This window comes from Equus quagga, chromosome 11 (assembly GCF_021613505.1).
Source record: "Equus quagga isolate Etosha38 chromosome 11, UCLA_HA_Equagga_1.0, whole genome shotgun sequence".
Classification (NCBI taxonomy): Eukaryota; Metazoa; Chordata; class Mammalia; order Perissodactyla; family Equidae; genus Equus; species Equus quagga.
The window spans coordinates 92,216,815-92,236,915 of NC_060277.1; the positions used below are offsets into that span (position 1 = coordinate 92,216,815).

At 40.4% G+C, this 20,101-nt stretch overlaps 1 protein-coding gene across 1 annotated transcript in view; it reads left to right on the plus strand.

Moving 5' to 3' along the window:
• Positions 1–20,101, plus strand: part of SKAP1 (src kinase associated phosphoprotein 1) — a 255,664-nt gene that overhangs the window by 33,560 nt on the left and 202,003 nt on the right. The window lies entirely within an intron of this gene.

The following is a 20,101-nucleotide window of genomic DNA, read 5'->3' on the forward strand; positions in this document are numbered from 1 at the left end:
CATCTAAGTTTAAAGAGCTCTGCAAAGGCTCCGAAGTCATAGCAATAGTTTGACCACATCTCAAAGGTTAAAAATTCATTTCTTCCTTTTCCGGTGCTGTCTATGCTTCCCTTCCTTAAACCAAGAAAGAAAACAAAAACCCACAACTACTTCAGGGCTCTCACCTGATCAGTTTTATGCCCAAATTCCTGTACTAGTTTTCTATTATTCAGTGAGCGTATGTTGAGATTTCACAATTGTGTTAAAGATCTTTGGAGGTATACTTATCTGGGAGTGAGGGGTTATATTTCTTGCTCTTTTAGTCTGAAACGTTCTACAGGTGAGACCGATGTAATGTTACCTGCTGTGCGTCTCTTGGCTTAACCCGTACAGGAAGATCATCTTATTATGTGTTCTTTCTTAGCAAGTCTCTGGTCCTTTCAAAACAGCCTTGAAATGTATAGTTCTCCTTTTAATTTTGTGATGATGATGACTTTATTTATTCTTTCACTTTTGAGGGTATCTTGGATTTAGTACCAGCTTCAAGATTAAATTGATCCGTTTTTTTTCCTTTACGTTGAGCTGTTATGGTGGTGTCAGTTGGCCGAAGCTTCTCCCTTTGGGCATCCCATAAAATAAATACTTTATATAAGTCACTCCCATAAATAGTAATAGGTAGGTTTAAAAAAAAAAAAAGCTTGGATGAATAAACTTGTTCCTATCAAAACTTTTTATTAAAAATTCCCAGTACTGAGCTGTTTAAACAGAATAACATGTTCTATCAAGAGTGAAAGGAATTTTGAAATGTGACCTAGGAGGCAGGCAGGTAACTGAGCTTGCACCCTTCAGGCTGGACTAACCCATTAGAATAATGAGTTGAGCACCACTCTTTATCGGTATAGTTAGGTCACTGAAATTTGCTTTATTCCTGATAGAATTATAGCCATCATTATCACTTGAGCACATTCCTATTATCTTCTCAATATGGATTTGTCTTGGAAGGTCTCAGAAAATCCTCAGTGTCAATTTTTTAATACATGAAGCTTTTCTTTTGTCTATAAATGGAGGCTCTTAATTCATACATTATGTGAAAAGATCATTTGTAGGAAATTACTGTCTTCATTTTACCACCATTTGCTTTGGCCTTGATTTTAAGTCTCTCTTGATGAGCTGGTCTTTTGTCTCCATGCTGTGCTATTTTCCCTGCTTGTAGAAAGCCAATGAAAAAATGCCTCTCTGTATTCATCTATTTGTGGATCTCCAGGAACCTTGTGGTGTGGGGCCTTCCTGATTGTGGTTTTCTCTAATTTGCTTGTTTTCTCTTATTTCTGATATAGACCCAACCTGTATCCACTTCCTGTGTTACAGTGAAACTGGAGGAAAGGGGAGAGCAATGTTAGAGCACTGGGTCAGCTGTCAGGAGCCAAACTCTTTGTTCTGATGTTATTTCTGTAACACTGACTGATTGAGTAGGAGATTCCCCTAACGATGATCTTATGTTTTCTTTTTATGTTGCCTCCCCCGAAATGTAGTTTGGAATTATTTTTTTTCCAAATGTCACAGAAGTGCAAACATTACCAACCAAACCTTGAAATCTCTATTTGATTTCTTTTATGCTATTGCTATGATTTTTTTTTTTTAATTTGGAAAATGATGCAAGAAATTTCATTTCCTTGGGATTTCATTTTATTTCATGGTTCTCTTGAAAATGAGATGGGCCTAAAGTGGGTTTTTGTAATCACACCGTGTGAATCATTTCTTCTTTGGAAGCCGGATCTTCTCTCCCACTGTGTAGCCTCATCTGGTCTCCCTGAAGTGCAGTGCTAGCAGGGTGGATAATGAAATGCAGTCCTACTTATTGCACTCAGCAAAGGGCTCAGAGAAGATGGGGGAAAAAATCAATCCCGCAGGAACTTCTCGAGTGTTAGATGCCCATATTTAACCCCCATGCATTTAAAATGGAAATGAGATATCTTAGGGTTTTAGTTTTTGATTTACACAAGATGTCACCACCTCCTTGGCAATGGGAATATTTTACAGACCAACTGCTGACCTGTTTGGGAAGATCTCAGCCTATCGCCCCAGGTCCAATGTAGTTTCTTCATATTTCTTTCAAAACTCTCAGCAGTGCTTTGCAGTAGCTTTGATTCTTCAGGCTTCAAAGGATACCCCTTCCAGGGCCAATCTTCCAAAAGAAAAAAAAAGTCAGTGTAAGGGAATGAACAGCTCGTAAAGGAAGGGGCAGCTATCCCTGTGGCAGCTCTTACTGTAGTCAATTAATAGGCAGTTTACAAATCAGTCATACCACGACTTTGCAAAGCCAAGAAAATTCCAGTTTGATGCTAGTGCTTTGTTACAAAATTCCCACTTGGAGTGACCCAGTCTTCAGTAGTCCCGCTTCAGATTGTTTTATCATAGATACAGTGTGGCTCATATAAGATGCATTATCGTTAAATGCTGAAACTCAAGCTCCCTATTGAGTTTGTGAGCCTTGTTGGGGTTCTCATTCTAATTTACAGAAAACTTTATGGCCACATAATTAGCTGTTTCTCTACGTTATATTGGTGAGTGTCTCTCATTTGTGAATTCTCCCACAATCACAAGGTCCATTTTACAGTTTGATAATTGACACCTTCTACCGTGTCTACCAAGTGCCTTTGTTCCTTTATTGATGAGAGAACTGAGAACTGAGAAATTACTCAAAGTAACAGAGTTAATAAAAGATTAGGATGTAGAATGTAGAATTTCTAATTGGTTGCTTATTTAATCAAGCCATTACCAAAAAATGAATTGACAGCTTTCAAAAGATTATTGGTTTGAAAGAACTATAAATAAATATTGAAGTTTAGTTAATTATATATGCATGCTGAAGTGTTTAAGGATGGAGTATACTAATGTCTGCAATTTATTTTGGAATGCATCAAAAATATAGGATGAATGGATAGATATGTGACAAAGCAAATATAGCAAAATGTGAGTCATAGAGTCTAGGTTATGGGTATATATGGGTGTTCTTTCACCTTTTGTGCGTATTTGAAAATTTTCATAGTGTAATGTTGCCAAAACCATTATTTGTTTCACTTTGCAGTTCAGAATCCATAGACTTCATTCACTGTGGCTTCAGAAAACCATAGACTTCCTCAATTTGGAAATGTAATAAACATCTTTGTGATTTTTTTAGGATGGTAGTTTTCCAGGAATAACCTTATTACTTTTGGATGATAGCAGACTAGGGCATAATCCTCCAGTTTGTTATGTCTGACACAACTAACTAACTTTAAGTAGTTAACTTTTATGCTTCTTTAAAACTTCTAGGCCAGCAATTATTGAGAGCTGAAATTCAATTCAAACATTCTACCCAGGAGATCCTGAAATTTTGATTTTTTTTAAGGAAAGGCAATTTCTGGCTTTTCTCATAAATTTGATAAAAGGAAAGCTAATATGAGATTGGTGGTCCAGTAGGAAATGGAACTCAATTTTACATTTTTTAAATCATTTTATGGTATTAAAAATGACAGAGGTTAGAAACAAAGCTCTCATTCTTTTATTGAACTGGAATTGAAAGTGGCAGAAAATCATTTTGGCCCTAGTGCAGTGAATGTTATCACTAAAACATGTTCAGGGGATATCAGGATAGTCTCGCAAGCACCGGAGACAACAGTTCACCGAACGAGAACTGATTTTTCTGTCCTTATCTTGAAATTATTAGAAGTAGAGGAGATGAAAGTATCCTAGCTCTAAGAGGACAGGGGATGGAGTAAGTGTTGAAAATGATAATGACTTCATCCTGGAGAGAGGTGAAGTGGAGAGAACGTGGTGGAATGGGTGTCTCAGCAGTGACAGGCGAGTTGGAGGCAGTTCACAGGGCCAGTGGGGCCAGCGCTGGAACCAGCCCCAGGGCCGAGGAATCCAAAACTGGAGAAAATAACACTTGTGCACACTTGTGGGCTGATGATGAACATGTTAAGAAAGCAGGCGATACTATGCATTAAAAGGACTGTTTGAAGATTTTAACAGGGAGATTAAACTGGAGCTGTCAGCAGCTACTTTATTTTGAGAATCTGGTAGGAGAGAAATTTTAAGTCCATTTGGGAAAAACCAATCATTTTTGAGTGTGCAGTGTGATTATTCTTCAGAATTTTGTGTAAATGGAGCAGGTTGGTAGGCATATGTTTGCTGATCCTGTAATGATTAAAATTCAGAATAAGTAAGACTCTTGTGGAATTGAGTTTTCAGGTTCCAGCCAGTGTTCTATACTGCCATATGGCATAACTAGAATTAATTGCTGTTCCTAGTCTCGTATTCTTTCATTGAATATCTAGATGCCCTGTTTGAAATATTAGAGGTTCCACAGAAGTATTTAATCACGTGAGATAGATGTTTGACATTCCATGAAAGCTGTGTGTGTAGCTAATAGTTGCTTAGAAGAAAAAGCCCTTTGTGAGGTTTTCTGCCCCCTTCCCCCTTTTTTATTAGAAAAATGGATTGATAGGAGAGTTAGCAAGGAAAAGAGGAAAGGGTCTCCAGACTTTGTAGATCAGTGTAAATAGAAAAGGTAAAGCAAGGAATCTTTTTTGCTAGAGTCTTTAGCTCCTTGATCCTCCAAGTATGGCCCGTGGACCAGCAACATCAACATCTCCTGGAAACTTGTTAGAAATGCAGAATCTCAGGTCTGTTGAATCAGACCTACTGAATCAGAATCTGCGTTTTGGTAAGACCCCAAGGTTATTTGTATGCACACTAACATTTGAGATGAACTGCTCTAACACATCATGTTAAAGTTCACTTTAAACTCAGTGTTTTGGAACTCAGAATACATATTTCTGGACACTATAAACTCCTTAAAGGCATAGATGGTCTTATGTTCATTTAAAAAAAAAAAACGGGGGCTGGCCCCGTGGCCAAGTGGTTAAGCTCGCGCCCTCCGCTGCAGGCGGCCCAGTGTTTTGTTGGTTCGAATCCTGGGCGCAGACATGGCACTGCTCATCAAACCACGCTGAGGCAGCATCCCACATACCACAACTAGAAGGACTCACAACGAAGAATATACAACTATGTAGCGGGGGGCTTTGGGGAGAAAAAGGAAAAAAATAAAATCTTAAAAAAAAAAAAACCCACAAAAAAAACGTCTAGCAGGGTGCTGGCGTGTGGTATGAGTTCAATAATGTGCATTGAATAAATGGGGGAAAACTGTTATAAATGTGTTTTTAGGTCCTAGGCTAAACCTTAGCACAAGAGACCCTCCTTATTAGGAAATTTCCCATTTAGTAGCCAGCCCCACCTGTTCTTTTTCAGAGATAGGGTGCCTTCTTTTTACTGAGCGTTAGGGGTTACAGAGCCATTTGTAAAGATAGTGTCCATCTCTTCAGATGTCTCCTGTGATAACATTTCTCTAACATTCTGTGATGAAAGATTACAAGACCGCTGACCATGTATTGGAGTTCTGTTGGAGCATGGATGCCAGTCATTCCATGTCTTTGTGGCCTGTCACCAGCCCTCTGCCTTTGGTCATCATCTTTCCTAATGAGCTTTGCACTTCCTTGTCTCCACTGTCTCTCATCTCTCCTGATGACCTCTCTTCTAATCCTTTCCCCTGTGTTTCCTAGAATCCACGTCCTGTTGTAGTCAAACTCCACTCTATCCTCAGCCTCTTTTCTCCATCTCTGCCTAGGTAAGCCATGGCTCTTCTGCAGGGTACTGTCGCTTGCAGTTATCTTAGATAGAGTTTGCTTATTTTCCGAAGTGCTGTTGGTGTTCTTCAACTCCTTGCTGCCACTTTTAGACTTTTACTATTCAATCTTGTCCCAAACCTCTCCTCTTTTGAGAGTTGTCTATGTACCTTTACAATTCTCTGTCCCTCTGTCGTCTTTTGAGTTCAGAGTCCCTCCTCATACTCTTTGAGGACTGAAGCATTGGCTCACAGTTGTCCTCACTCCACCGCTCCCACTCTCCCCAGAGACCCTCTCTTTTTTAAATTTAGCTTTCCCCTCTCTGTTACATCTCTCCATTCATCATATAAATATGCTCAAATCTCTCCTAGTATTAAGAAAAACATTGCAATCTACACAGTGATTCCCTCTCTAGCTACTGTCCTGTATCTCTTTTTTTTACAGATGAACTTCTTGAAACAGAAGCTTAGACTGGTCATTTCTGCTTTCCTCTTCTCTAGTCGCTCTTCAGTCCCCTGTAATCTCGCCTCTGTTCCTGTCAAGTTACTCTTGCCAAAGTACCAGTAACTGGCTAATTGCCACATCCAGGTGACACTGTTCAGTCTTTGTCTTATTTGGTTTCCCTGTAGCATGTGACACTGTTGATAACTTGCTTTTCCTCAGAAAGTTAAAAAATTCTCCGTCTGTTAATTCCCATGATAATAGCCACTTCTGGTTTTCCTTCTTCCTTGCATTTATGGCTCTTGCTTCAGCTCATTTTTCCACCCTGCCCTCTTCGCAGTTGGCCCTCAGGCCTGCCTCTGTCCTCAGCACCTTCTTCTTAGACATTTGCACGCGTGTCCATAGCTCCACATCTTCCTCTGTACAGGGATGACTGTCAGTTCTACAGCTCAACTGCAGTTCTCCAAGGCCCCACACAGCACACTGGCTAGCACCTTCTGGGTGTCATAGATATCTCCAGCTTCACAGAGCTGGGGCAGACCCTGCTGGATGCCTACCTACAGCCACCCTCCATTCTTCCTTGACAACAGAACCCCACCAGCCTAGGGATGAATCATAAGCTGAAAGCCGTTCTTCTTTGCCAGTGGTTGGTCTAGGGTTTGCATAAGATATAATTTTGGCCAAAGAAGTGTAAGGAGAGACTTCTGATAGCCTCTCACAGGACAGTCCTCTGCTTGGGAGACAGCAATATGTTGAAGTAACATAGGCCGCTTAAGACATTACTCTGCTCTCAGGTGTTAGGGCAGAAATAGGGGGAGAGCGCAGGTCCTTCGCGCTGTTGTTGGGCCCCTGCATCAACCCTGGAATCACCTGCCTCCAGACTTTCCCTTTGGGAAGAAATATAAGTTTCTACTTGTTTAAGCCTCTGTTGGTCTCAGTCAGGTTTTCTGTTTCTTGTAGCCAGAAGAATCCTAAATGGTTGAGTGTCCAGAACCAAACTCATTATTTTGTATTCTGCTCACCCCTCAAGTTTAATTCTGCTTTCCCTCAGCCCGGGCTCCCAGGGCAGAATCCCCGGAGTCATCCTTCACTCCCCGGACCATCAGCGAGCCTACTGATTCTCCGGCCTAAATGTGTCTTCTCCTTTCTTTTCCTTTTCTCACTGGCTGAACTTGAGCCTTCAGAAAGTCTTACTCAGAGTATTGCAGAATTCTCTTTTCTGCTTCTCCGCGTCAAGTTTCTCCCTGTTCCAGTTTATTCTGCTCCTCCATTCTGTTGACAGGGGAAACTTTAAAAAAAGTGATAAATTAATCATCCATGCTATATAAAAAGATTTATTGATCTATAGAACAATAAGATATACCATAAGTGAAAAAGTAGGTTAAAAATACATAGAAAAACTCGCCAAAAAAGCCTGAAAAATACACGGAAATATTAATGATAATAATCTCTGGCAAGTGGAGTTTGAGTGATTTTTAATTTCCCCTTTTTGTTTATTTGTATTTTCCAACTCTCTACAGTGAGTATGTGTTTAATCATAGTTCACTGATACCTGAGTCTTTCCTGTTTAGAAAGGGGTAGGGACTTAAGATCCAAAGAATATTAGGGGGGTATAGCTCAGTGGCAGAGCATTTGACTGCAAAGAATATTTGGTTTCCAGGTGGGAAAGGAGTTGGTGCTGAAGGGAGAAGAGATGTAGAAGGAGAAAATTAGGCTTTACTTGGGCAGCATAGCCTTAAGTGACTTCTCTGCAAATAAACAGCTGTATTTGGGGGTGTTTTATTCTGAGTCTACACACACACACGCACACACACACGGTAGTGAAATGATTTTTGAGCCATATGAGATATAGCAGTCCTCTGAGTGATTTATGATGACTTTTCTAAAACACATTTTTTTTTACATAAAGGAAGTTCGTTCTCAAGGTCTTCATGAGATGAGGTATCACTGATGGAACAACTTCCATTTCTAAGATACTGTCCCTTTGAGCTCAACTGAACTGACATGGGATGAATCCTTCATTAGAAAAGGGTTATCTACACCCTGTGTGACTATTTAGTAAAACGTTTGCATTTGTGGGCCTAGTTTTCCAAAGTGATGGTGCTTGAGTAAACCATTCGCTTCCTCCTTCTCAAAACATCAGTCGCCATGATTGATTTTTATGTTGGTCATAAAGAGAAATGGAATCAACTAAAAGCAGGGTCAGCATTACAAACCGGAAGCAGTTAATTTACTTAAAAAATATATACTGGCTATTTGTTTACTCTTTGTTGGGCATTATGCCAGGTGGTCAAGCCAATGTCACATAAGACATATCTCTGTTTTTCAAGAAGTTCTTGGGTCAAGGAGTGGCCAAACTCAGGGACAGGGCCAGCATAGAGACCACTACCCATAGATCTCTTCTCTAGAAGGCCGGAAATGTTTGGTTTCAATTATTTACATACCTGGGCTTTCACCGTTTAGAGATTCATTTGGGTTCCTCACCCTCTTTTAAAATACAAACTTACCTGGAGGGTTAAGAGACTTGATTGTACAGTCATGTGCATTAGCCCTATTTAATGGTTTTCTTCTAATTTTTGGTTAAGATCATGTATGCTGAAGAAATTCAATGCCTCATAAGTTTGTCGAACCTCTGTTATAGGCAATGCATGGGCTAGGTACGCTGAGGGTTATAAAAGTCATGGAGGATCCTTTTCCTCAGGAAGAATGAGGACTTTACCTCTGCAACTTAAGAATAACAGTCCTGGCTAAGGTTTATCACACGTGTACCATATGCTTAGTCCAGGATCAAGGGCTTTACACACATTATCTCATTTAATCCTCACAACGGATGTATGAGGTGGATAGTGTTATAATTCCCTTTTAACAGATGAGAAAACTGAGATCCAGGGAGGCAATCGACTTTCTCAAGGTTACATAGCTATTAAGTTCTGAAATTGGGCCGTGAACCCAGGCAGTATGATTGTTGGGCCAGCACACTTATTGAGGTTCAGTTTCGTCATAAAAAGTGAATAATGCCACTTCATTCACTCAGTTGCTTATTCGTTCAACAAATGTTTATTGAGCATATGCTATGTGCGAAGCATTTTTGTGGTGAACATGGCACAAGTTCCAGTCCCCCTGTAGCTTATTTTTGAACAGGGTAAACCAAATAATCATGCAATACAACCACCTTGTAGGATTATTTTTATGCTTATAAAAGTGCCTAATATACTGCATGTCACATGCTAGATACTGAAAAAATGTTCCCAAGAAATTTACAACCTGATTGGAAGGATATAAAAGGATGCACAAAAAACTATAATCTAAGGTATATTGTGGCTAAAGTTCTAGAAGAGGTACATATAGATTGTACTATGAAATCCCAGAGAAAGAGATCACTTCTGGTTGGTGGGCTGTAAGAAGCCTTCATAGGTGAGATGACATCATGGCTTGGACATTGGTTGAAAGGGATAGGTTTTTGGTGAGATACATTGCACACAAAATAACAGGTGCTCAGATGCAGAGGAGATAAAGTTTAGCCATGTTTGGAAACCAAAGGGTGATTCTGTATATTAGGTATAAGGGAATAATGGGAGATGTAGCTGAAAAGATAGGATGGAACCAAACCATGGAAATGAGAATTTTGACTGGATTTGGGGAGGAGAGGTAGATAATTTGGGAGAGTAAAGCACAGGGGAGGGGTGGGTAAGCTGATGCTTTTGTAGGGAGCTATGGGTAACATGTGGGTCCTTGGCACCCGGGCTGAGGTCACTGGGAGGCAGGAGATAGTTGCAAAGGGAGAGAGGATAAGAATCTCAAAGGTTGCCTATGCTCCCTATGCCCAGAGAAGGAAGCCAAATCAATTCTCTTTCCCATTACCTTTTGCTTTGAAGACACCAAGCTCATTTTATATTCTTGGTTCTATAGCTGGCTTTGGTTTGTTATAGGCTTAATAAGCTTTTACGGATAGCCAGGTAACCTAACCACTTCTCAGAAGTTTGTGTCTATCGGAAAATACATTCTAAACAGCTGACTTTATGTTTCAATTTTGAAATGCGATTGGTTTGTAAAATAAAGATTGTATTTACTATATTTCAGATCCATTAACAAGATTTACACATTCTTTATGATTTAGATAACTGGGCACCTTCTGTAAGGGTTTGAGTGTGACTGCGGTAGGTACTGCACAAAGAAAGAAATAAGAAAAATTATATTTTAGGATAGAATCTTGTACAAATAGGAAAAAAGTCATGTTGAGGGCGAAACTGTGAAATAATTTGAAAATGATTTCTGAATTTCTGTGTACATCTCAGTTCTTAACTGAAAGAAAGTATACACACAAGAGTAGGAGTTTCTTGACAATTTCAGTAATTCACTGCAGTTGTTAGAGTGGTTGCCAGTGGAAGCCTTATTTCTAGATTCTATATTTATATATTTATTCAAATTTTGGTGCAGTATGAATATTATGTCTTTAATTAGGATTCTGTTGTTATTTTGCAATTAATCTGTGTCAGTAGCTTTAGCATCTGTATTAAATCATTTTCTTCATGAAAGCTTTTAATGAGGAAATAAATTAATTGTATTTATACATTGGATTCTTGACACTATGATGTGTTTTCGGTCATGTCTTTTGAAGTATATTTTTGCTCGTCATCTTGTGGTTAGTCTTTGAAGCCAGGCTTTTGGGGAAAAATTTTTTCTTATTTTTATCTTTCTCTTCTTCCTTTTCTTCCCTTCCTTTGATTTTCTTTCTTTTTTCTTCCCTCTTGCCTTTGTGTGAGTAATTCAGAGGAAAATGAAGGTACCCCTTCCTATCTTATTTGGGATAAAATCCACAGCCTATAGCATTGCTTGGAGAGCCTTGCCTTCTGCCTGCCTCTCTAGCCTTGTCTCCAACCCTCCCAGAAATGCACACTACACCCCCTCATGCTGAACTCAGACAGCTCTTCTGTTTCTCACCTCCATTCACTTATTTAGCAAGCATTTAGTGAGCACAAGCACTGCCCCTTGAGGGCTCAGTGACGTGGACAGCCATGAAAGTTGTAGTGCAGTGTTACAGGTGGTGCTGAAAGGTGTGCACAGGTGTGCTGTGGGAGCACCTAACACAGGAGACCAAGCTGAGCCTCAAAGGACCACCAAGGGTTCACTAGAAGAAGGAGGTGCACAAAGGGAAAAGCGTACTGGGGGAGAGAGCAGCAACCTGTGAGAGCAGGAGTGTGAGCAGAGCAGGGGAGAACCTGAGGGCTGGGGTGAGCCACTGAAGGATTTCAGGGAGGGGCATGTTAGGACTGGGTTTGCGTTTTTGGTCATTAGAATAACGATGGTGCTAAGGACATAATAACCGACACAGTGTACTCAGTTCTTTGTATGTGTTATCTCAGTTAATCCTCCCAAGAACCATACAAGGCAGGTATGGTTATGATTTCTATTTTAAAGTTGAGGAAACTGAGGCTGCAGCTAAAGTCTCACAGCTAGAAGATGGAGGAGCTGAGACTCCAATCAGATCTGTCTGCAAAGCCTCTCCTCTTCACAGTCACTGCACTTCCTTCTGCATCAGCACTGAGGAGAGTGGGTCAGAGAGGAGCAAGGGGGGAGGTTGACCGCTTGGGACGTGGTTACATTGATCTGGGTGAGACGTTTTGAAGGCTTGAATGAATTCACTTCCTGTAGAGATGGAGAGGAGATAGATTAAAAAGATGTGAGGGGAGTAGAATCTACGGGTCTTGGTGATGGATGGGATATACACAGAAACAGATAAAGAAGTAAAGGCATGATTCCTAAGTTTCAGTTGGGCAAATGGAGATGTCAACTGTTGAAACAGGAAACACAAGGTAGGAGAGGTCTGGGTAGAATAGTGATATCTACCTAATAATGAAATATCCTGTCTTTGAATATTTTAATTGATTGTTAAAAGTATTTAATATGTACAGACATTATAGTCAAGTCTTTGGCCATGGGTTTCTTCCTGGGCCAGCCTGAGCTCCATGGCATGCTCCTCCAGTCTTCTCTTACTCTCTTGTCCTTTCATCTCACAAGCCTAGAAAAATCCTAACCTTGGATCAGTTCAACTGTCCACCTTCTCTGCTCATGCACCCGGGCAGCTAATTAGTGCTGGAGAAAAATTACACAATCACATTGCTGCCTCAGTAAATCTTAGTCTCCAACCTCAACTGAACCCTTAATGATGCCTGGGGCTTATTTTACATGCCTCATTTCAGCAACTTTTCCAATTTTCCTCAATGTTTTTTTCCCCTTAAAATCCTTACCAGTCTTTACCTTATCATATTGCCTCTCACTCCTGCACAACATCATAGCCTACTTCACAAGATTTAACAGAGGGTTTCAGATTGGAACCCACTCAGAATCCTGCCCTGCCCCCTCCTTAAACATGTCTGCCTTGGGCCTCTGCCACCTGCTCTGATGGACCTGGCTCCTCTGCCTGGCCTCCCTCTGCCTCCTGGGCCTGGCCTCTCTGTGACCCTCCCCTCCCCGGCCAGGCATCCTCCTCTATCTGAATCCAGATCCTCCCTCAGCAACCCTTATCTGCAGGCAGTAAGACAGGTTCTGGCATTAGCCAGACCTGGGTTCTTCTGGCCTCAGTTTTTACTTTGTGTGTGTTTTGGGCCAGCCACATCACTTCTGCACAATTTGACCATTCAGCCAAACTGGCCCACCGTCCAGGCTTTCTGTGTTCTCGATCGCTTGCAGAGTGTCTGGCAAATAGTGAAGACTTATTAACATTTGAGAGAATGAATGCAGTATTCGTAACTTGAGATATAGAGGGGATGTTGCCATGTTAATGTTGAGAAATCCACCCTGCCTAGCTGAGCTCTAAAAACTAGTTCAGCTTAAAATTTTTGCATAACGTTTGCTCTCAGGTGAATAATGTGACCATGTTGATAAGGAAAACGTCAAAGGAATCTTCAAATGAATATCGTTTCGAACTGCCCCGGATTCTGCACAAGATAAACTGTGGTAGCTCCACATGTGGACTTTTAAACCCTATGGTGCAATCAGATAACCTCTCCATGCTTCTTTTTTCTCATCTGTAAAGAAAGGGGTTAAATTACATGACCTTCTATCTCCTTCCAGCTGTAAAACTCAGTGAGTATATGGTCCACAGTCACAGAGTCATCCAGTTATGGGTTATTCACTAATCAGATAGCTAGGAGTCTTGGTGGTCCAACAGTAGCTATTAACCTGAAACAAGCAAAAAATAAAGCAAAATTAGGTTCCAAGCATCAACAGTGACAAAAATGGCAGGGCAAGAGCCAAAGATACTACAGTTTAAAATACAGTAATCAGCTGGAGTTCTTTGTATGTGAATGGAACGAAGACGCCTTTCTGACTTCCCTCTTGAAGCTCTATCCCCAGCCTACTTCCAAGTCTGTTATCAAATTTCTTGTCCCTTGTCTCGCTCTCCAGTAGTTTCCTAAACTGCCCCTCAGCTCCTCTCCCTCCCATCCCAACTGCATATTTCTGCTGGATTTTATCACAGTGGACATGATTCCCTATCCTTGAAAACAAGCAAACCCACCAACCAACCCTTCAGTTGTTCTCTTTTATCTACAGAAAGAAAAAAAAAAGTCTAAACTCTGACCTGACATTTAGCGTCTTTTATTTTTCTACAACATACCTGGCCAGCATTTTTCTTTAATAGTTTATCGAGTTATATTTGGTTGCCTCTTACATCCAGGGAGTATGGGGATTGTGTCGACAGACAACCACAATCTGCGGTCTTAATGCTAGAATGTAGGCAAAAAAATATTAGAATATAGGTTTCCAGTGTTGCAATGAAAGAATGTAATCATTGACTAATCAAGAAGAGCTCCCAGGTCTCTTACTGCCAGTATCCAGAGTGAATGTTGGATTGACCGTAGCAGGAATTTCATGCAGAGAAAGTATTACAGAAGACTCTAGTGGTGAATAAGGTTTTATTTAATTTTTATTTTATTTCTTTTTTTATTGTCTCGAAATAGACTTCTTTAAAAATTTTTTTTTAGTCATGGGTAACACTGTCAACAGTTTATTATTTAATAAAAGTTTAATTGTGACCATTATATTTTGTAAATAGGACAACACTGTGTTGTCTTCTGGGGTGGTTATTACATTCCAAAAAAGAACCCAGGACCTTCTTATGGCAGGTCTTTCTATTACTTGAGTTATATGCTTATTGTCTGTTATTACTATAGTATTTTTTATTTACTATTTTAGACTGACATCTCTTCATGTGTAAATAGCTCGTATTTTAGACTAGATTGTAAAGTTATTGTAGGCAGGCACTAGGTCTTGCACTTTGGATGGATGGAAGGAACTGGGGCTAGAGGAGGCACCAGCTCCCCTCCAGGGAGCTTCTCATTCCTGCCCAACTCTTTCTAAGGCTGGTACCCTGACCCATGGGTGCCAGGCCTCTGATGCCAGTCTCTCCACCAGAGCCTTCCACCAGATGGTGCTGTTATCCCATTTCTGTTCTTGGGTGTCACTGGACATATTACTCTTTGCCACTTGCCTATTCCTTCTTGCAAGGTAGTAGATGGAACATTGGTAGTAGAAAGAGAATTCGAAATGAAGTGAATCTTCCCAAGTGAGAAAAGAGGTTATAGGAAATATCTACAGTGTACAGACTATTAGCATTGTTCAGAGAAGCCATTTCCTTGAGCATCAACCAGTCTCTACCATGTGGCTCACTGCTCACGATCAGTTGCAAGTTTTTTCCTAGTCTTATCAACTTGCCATTGAAGCCCTGCTCAACCAGGTGTCCATCTGAATCCTAAGATTCCATCTCTAATGCCAGATAACACTTCAGTGTTAGTCTTTGCAGTCTGTTTGGAAACAGCCATTAGAAGAACAGAGATGGTCAAGAGCAAAATGGAAGAAGTTTCTGGACATTGAGTATGGTAGACAGACAGCCTATCCATTTAGAAAGCACCACTGTTTTGGTACAAAAACAACTTCTAATTTGGACATCCTTAAATCATCAAGAAGAGATTTGATTTTGTTTGGCAGGTGGTTTGCCAAGGCAGGGAAGGTATGATGTGTTCTAAATCTCCATAAGCCACAGGTCGAATAACACTTTTAATACTTTAGTTGCAAAACAAATTCCTCTGGATGTTCTAGATTTATGACATTACAGATGTTGGCCTTTCTAGATAGCTAATTTTATAATGCCATTACAACCTTATTCATCTAACCCAGAGGGTCTTATCATTTTTGAGGGAGAGAGTTAATGACATTTTTGGAAATCTAGTGAAGTTTATGGACTCTTCTTCAAGGGAAAAGAAAACACGTATTACTTTTCACCCACAATTTTAGGGAGTTCATGAATCTCCCAGAGCTCAACTACGGACTCCAAGTTAAAGACCTCTGATCTAACTACTCCTGATACTAGGCTGCTTGACAAAGCAGTTATGCCTTCTCTTAATCCTAGATTTGTCTTCTGTGTTACAGCCAACAGAAAAGCATTTAATATGGAATTTAACAGCTTGGGCTCTGGAACCAGGCAGACTTGGATACAAATCTTGGTTCTGCCACTTAATAGCTATGTGATCTTGGTCAAGTTGTTTGCCCTTCTTGAGTCTCAATTTCCTCGTCTGTAAAATGGGGATGATAATAGCACTGACCTTGTAGGGTTGTGATGGAGAGTAAATAAAATAATACATGTAAAACATATACATAGTGCAATGCCTAGCTTATGTTGTGTTGAGTATGTCAATTTTTTATTATAATTACAAAGTGGAATAGTAGATATTTCCAGGAATATGAGGATAGTTATAGCTGTTTGTCTTACCTACTTCACCAGGATCTATCTAATTAGCCAGCTGAGTGGTTAAAGCTCTGAGTGCTTTAATCTCAGTAACTATGTTCATTGGTTAGCTCCATGGTCAAGTATCTGATACCCACCCCCAACCCCTAATCTAATGATTAAGAGTCAACAGCCTCATTTTTAGCGGAAATGCAATACTCTGTGATTTTTTTTTTCTGAGGAAGATTTGCCCTAAGCTAAAATCTGTTGCCAGTCTTCCTCAGTTTGTATGTGGGTTGCTGCCACAGCATGGCTGCCAATGAGTGGTGTAGGCCCACACCTGGGAACCAAACCGAGCCCACTGAAGTAGAGTGCCCTGAATTTAACCACTAGGCCATGGGGCTGGTCCCCGGTATCCTGTGAATCTTGAGGGGCAAACCAGAACAGTATGTTTGCAGTTTTTTTTTTTTTTTTTTAAGATTTTATTTTTTCCTTTTTCTCCCCAAAGCCCCCCGGTACATAGTTGTGTATTCTTCGTTGTGGGTTCTTCTAGTTGTGGCATGTGGGACGCTGCCTCAGCGTGGTCTGATGAGCAGTGCCATGTCCGCACCCAGGATTCGAACTAACGAAACACTGGGCCGCCTGCAGCGGAGCGTGCAAACTTAACCACTCGGCCACGGGGCCAGCCCCCAGTATGTTTGCAGTTTGAAAGACGCTGAAATGTATCTGTAGATAGACCATATCTATTTTAAAGATTTTATTTTTTTCCTTTTTCTCCCCAAAGCCCCCCAGTACATAGTTGTATATTCTTCATTGTGGGTCCTTCTAGTTGTGGCATGTGGGACGCTGCCTCAGCGTGGTTTGATGAGCAGTGCCATATCCGCGCCCAGGATTCGAACCAACGAAACACTGGGCTGCCTGCAGCAGAGCGTGCGAACTTAACCACTTGGCCACAGGGCCAGCCCCTAGACCATATCTATTTTAGTCACCATTTCATCCATGGCACCAGAGCAAGGGACTTCTCATATAGAAGACATTCAATAAATATTTGTTCATTGAGTAACTGAATTCTGTTACAATAGTAAAATGTGTTTAGAGAAAGAATCAATTTTGCTGAGTGTTTTTAAGTTAGATTATATTTTCAAGACTTTCCTCCTTAATTTTTTATCAGAGTGACTGTTCTGGAACTGGTTTCTAGGACTGGAAACTTGTCTGCCTCATTTACTAGTTGTATAAGCACAGGCAAGTTATCGCACCTCTCAACATCTCAGTTTCCTCATTTATAAAATGGGCGTAATAACAGGGTAAGGTGAGGAAGTGAGTTAATAGAAGTGCCTAGAACTGTGCCCAACAATATGTTCCAAAAATCTTAGCAGTGTTCTTATTATCATTACTATGACTACTATAGCTGCTGCTCCTCCTCAAGGTGCCCTCAATATGATGGGTGCAATTTTCTTAGTGTACCTTTCCCTAAACTAAAGTTCAATTCAAACCTCTTTAATTTAAAAACATGAATAGTGAACTTTGTCTTGCATGTAATATAACTCTAAGTTTTCAAGATTCTATTCTGTAGAGTAGACTAAATGTTGTGAAATTTTATTCTTCCGTTTTCATTTTTGGAGGCACAGGTAAAGATGGATTTATTTTAACTGAATGTGAAAATAATAATCGTCAATATGGATGCAGCATTTTCTCGCCGCTCATTCTGTCCTCATCTTTTTCCAGTTTCAAGTATCATTTGCCTGGACCTGATGATGTTGAGTATGGGTATTGCAGAGGAGCGATAGCTTCCCTTCAGGATTGGAGCCGAAGCTTCAAAGAGAAGATTAAAGAAGTGCTTGTTATCTGTCTGCACAGGCCCGATATGAAATTCTCAGAGGCTTTTAGGATAAACACAACTCTCTGTGTGTGTTTGTATGGTTTTTCTTCTATATACTTCTATTGTGGTCTTTATATTTGGGTTTAAAATTTCTAGTTTCAGACTTGTTGGAGTCTCTGGCTAAGGGATAATTGTTTTCAGAGTGAAGGATAAGAATTAGAAGACGTTGGCAGGATTTGACTAAATGCCTCCTAAAGAGTGTAGAATTCTCTAGTGTGGAATCATCTTTCCAGAGGATATGATGAAGGGCATCCATAGGATATGTTTAACAAGACAAGATCAAGACCTTAATGTGTCCAGCAGAGAATAATCCATAGCACCTTCTAGTGAGGGATGAGACTGTTCACCTTTGGGCCTCTCCTTTTAGAAGAGTCCTCTGTGAGCTGTGGGATAGAGGAGATGTGTGTGTGTCTGTGTGTTTTAACAGACTTTCTTTAGAGTTGTTACATAATTAATACCTAGAATGAGAAGAGAGAGAAAAGGGATAGGGTAGCAGGATGGTTTTATACCTTCTGAGAAAGAAGGGCACTAACATTCCACTTCCTGCCATTCCATGGCAAGTTCTACATATGATTTTTATTGACCAGAATATTTGATTACAGTATCACCGAGAACAAAGCAGATTTTGCTGTTTAACATCAACCAGGTGGACCTGCTATTTTATTTGCTACTGTTAAATTGAATTCTTTCTCTGTAATCAGCGTTCTTAAGATACAGCTACTATTGTCAGAAGCAGTACTCTTGGTACATGTGTATATGAACTTATAAGATCTTAACTAACAAGGGAAACCAGGACCCAGGGGCATTTTATGATAGGTAGAGAAGGGAACTGAAAAAAAGTGCGTGTGATTTGGAGTGAGGATTGTGGGGAGAAAGGACAAAAGAAGAAGCTGAGATCATCAATAACATATTTTACCTATTTAACAATTTGCCAAGAGTTGGCCTTTTAACTGCCACTGCTTGGCCAGGTTTTTTCTGGGTCAGTAAATGAGAACAACGTTGGTTAGCAGAGTTCCTGCTGTTGCCTTCATTAATGTTTTGGAAAGAGGAATGCAAACACATACACATACACACTTGCACACGCTCACACCCTAATTTCTATTTATGTTGAATTAGAGGTTGGGTAACGATTGGAATCGAGGACTAAGGCATTGCCTCAAGAGAAGATGGAAAATTGCTCACCCCTTTGACAATTTGCTTGATTAGCTGTGTTTTACAGAAAACTCTTCATAGTCACCAGGTACAATGGGAAGCTGCACTGTCTGCTAGGTGGAGACTTACCTATCGTGCTAATATGTACGACTCATTTTTACAGCCTGTTCCATATGTCCTTGCATTGACATGGATGCTCTTCTCCCCAGCTGTTACAGCTTTACATACTGCTTCCTCCTCTTATTCCCTCTCTCCTCTTACACTACAGATGTCAAAGCTGCCTCAACTTTCCTTGCCTTCTAACCCAAGTATTTGACGTTCCCTTCACCTGATTGCCAGCCCAGAACTGTTCTGGCAAAGGAAAGGCACAAGAAAAGTGAGGTTTCTTCTCCACCTTCTCTTCCTCATCTCTGATAATTTCCCACCAATTCATCTCTGATTATGGCAACATACTCACCACTGATCTCCTTATTCCCCATTTTCTGAATTTTTATCTTATGAAGAAGTACCTAGATGCTCACTGGACTGGTGTTCCTCCGTAAAGAAGCCACACCTTATTTCAGTCATCTGTCTACTGGAAGACACCGTGATCACCTATATGTTGCCTTTTTCTTAATCTTTTTTGGGTTATGGATCCTTTTAAGCATTTGATAAAAACTATGGACTCTCTCCCCAGAAAAAAAGATGTTCATATGCACATACACTCTCCTGAGAGGTCAAGATGAGGAAAGCAAAAGATTCATTTTATTGAGTGGCATGGAGGTCACTATGTCCATAGCAAGAATTAGTGTGTGGTTACCGTAACCAAGATTGGAGTGTGTCAAAGATGAGTGGGAGGTGAGGAACTAAAGAGAGAAACTGTAGACAACGCTTTTGAAAATTTCACTGTGATGTGAAGGGAAAGAGGCCAGCAGATGGAGGGATGTGTAGGCAGCGAGGGAGGGTTTGATTTCTTTATATGAGCATAAATGCTGATGCAAGGAGCCAAGTTGAGAGGAAGAGGTTGAATATATACAAGAGAAAATCGATATGGAATAATGTAAGGTTCCTGTGAATGCAGGAGGAAATGGAATCCAAAGGACAATAGACTTTTGTGGGTAGCCACCATATATAACATTGTTTCTGTGGGGGGGGGGGGGGGAGTGCAATTTAGATTCCAAATAAGTGACTTACAAATGATCCTTTCCACCAGTGCCATTTCATTAGTTTTAAGACTTAAAGAGTTGTCGGTTTTGCCAATCATTTCCTAAAATAAAA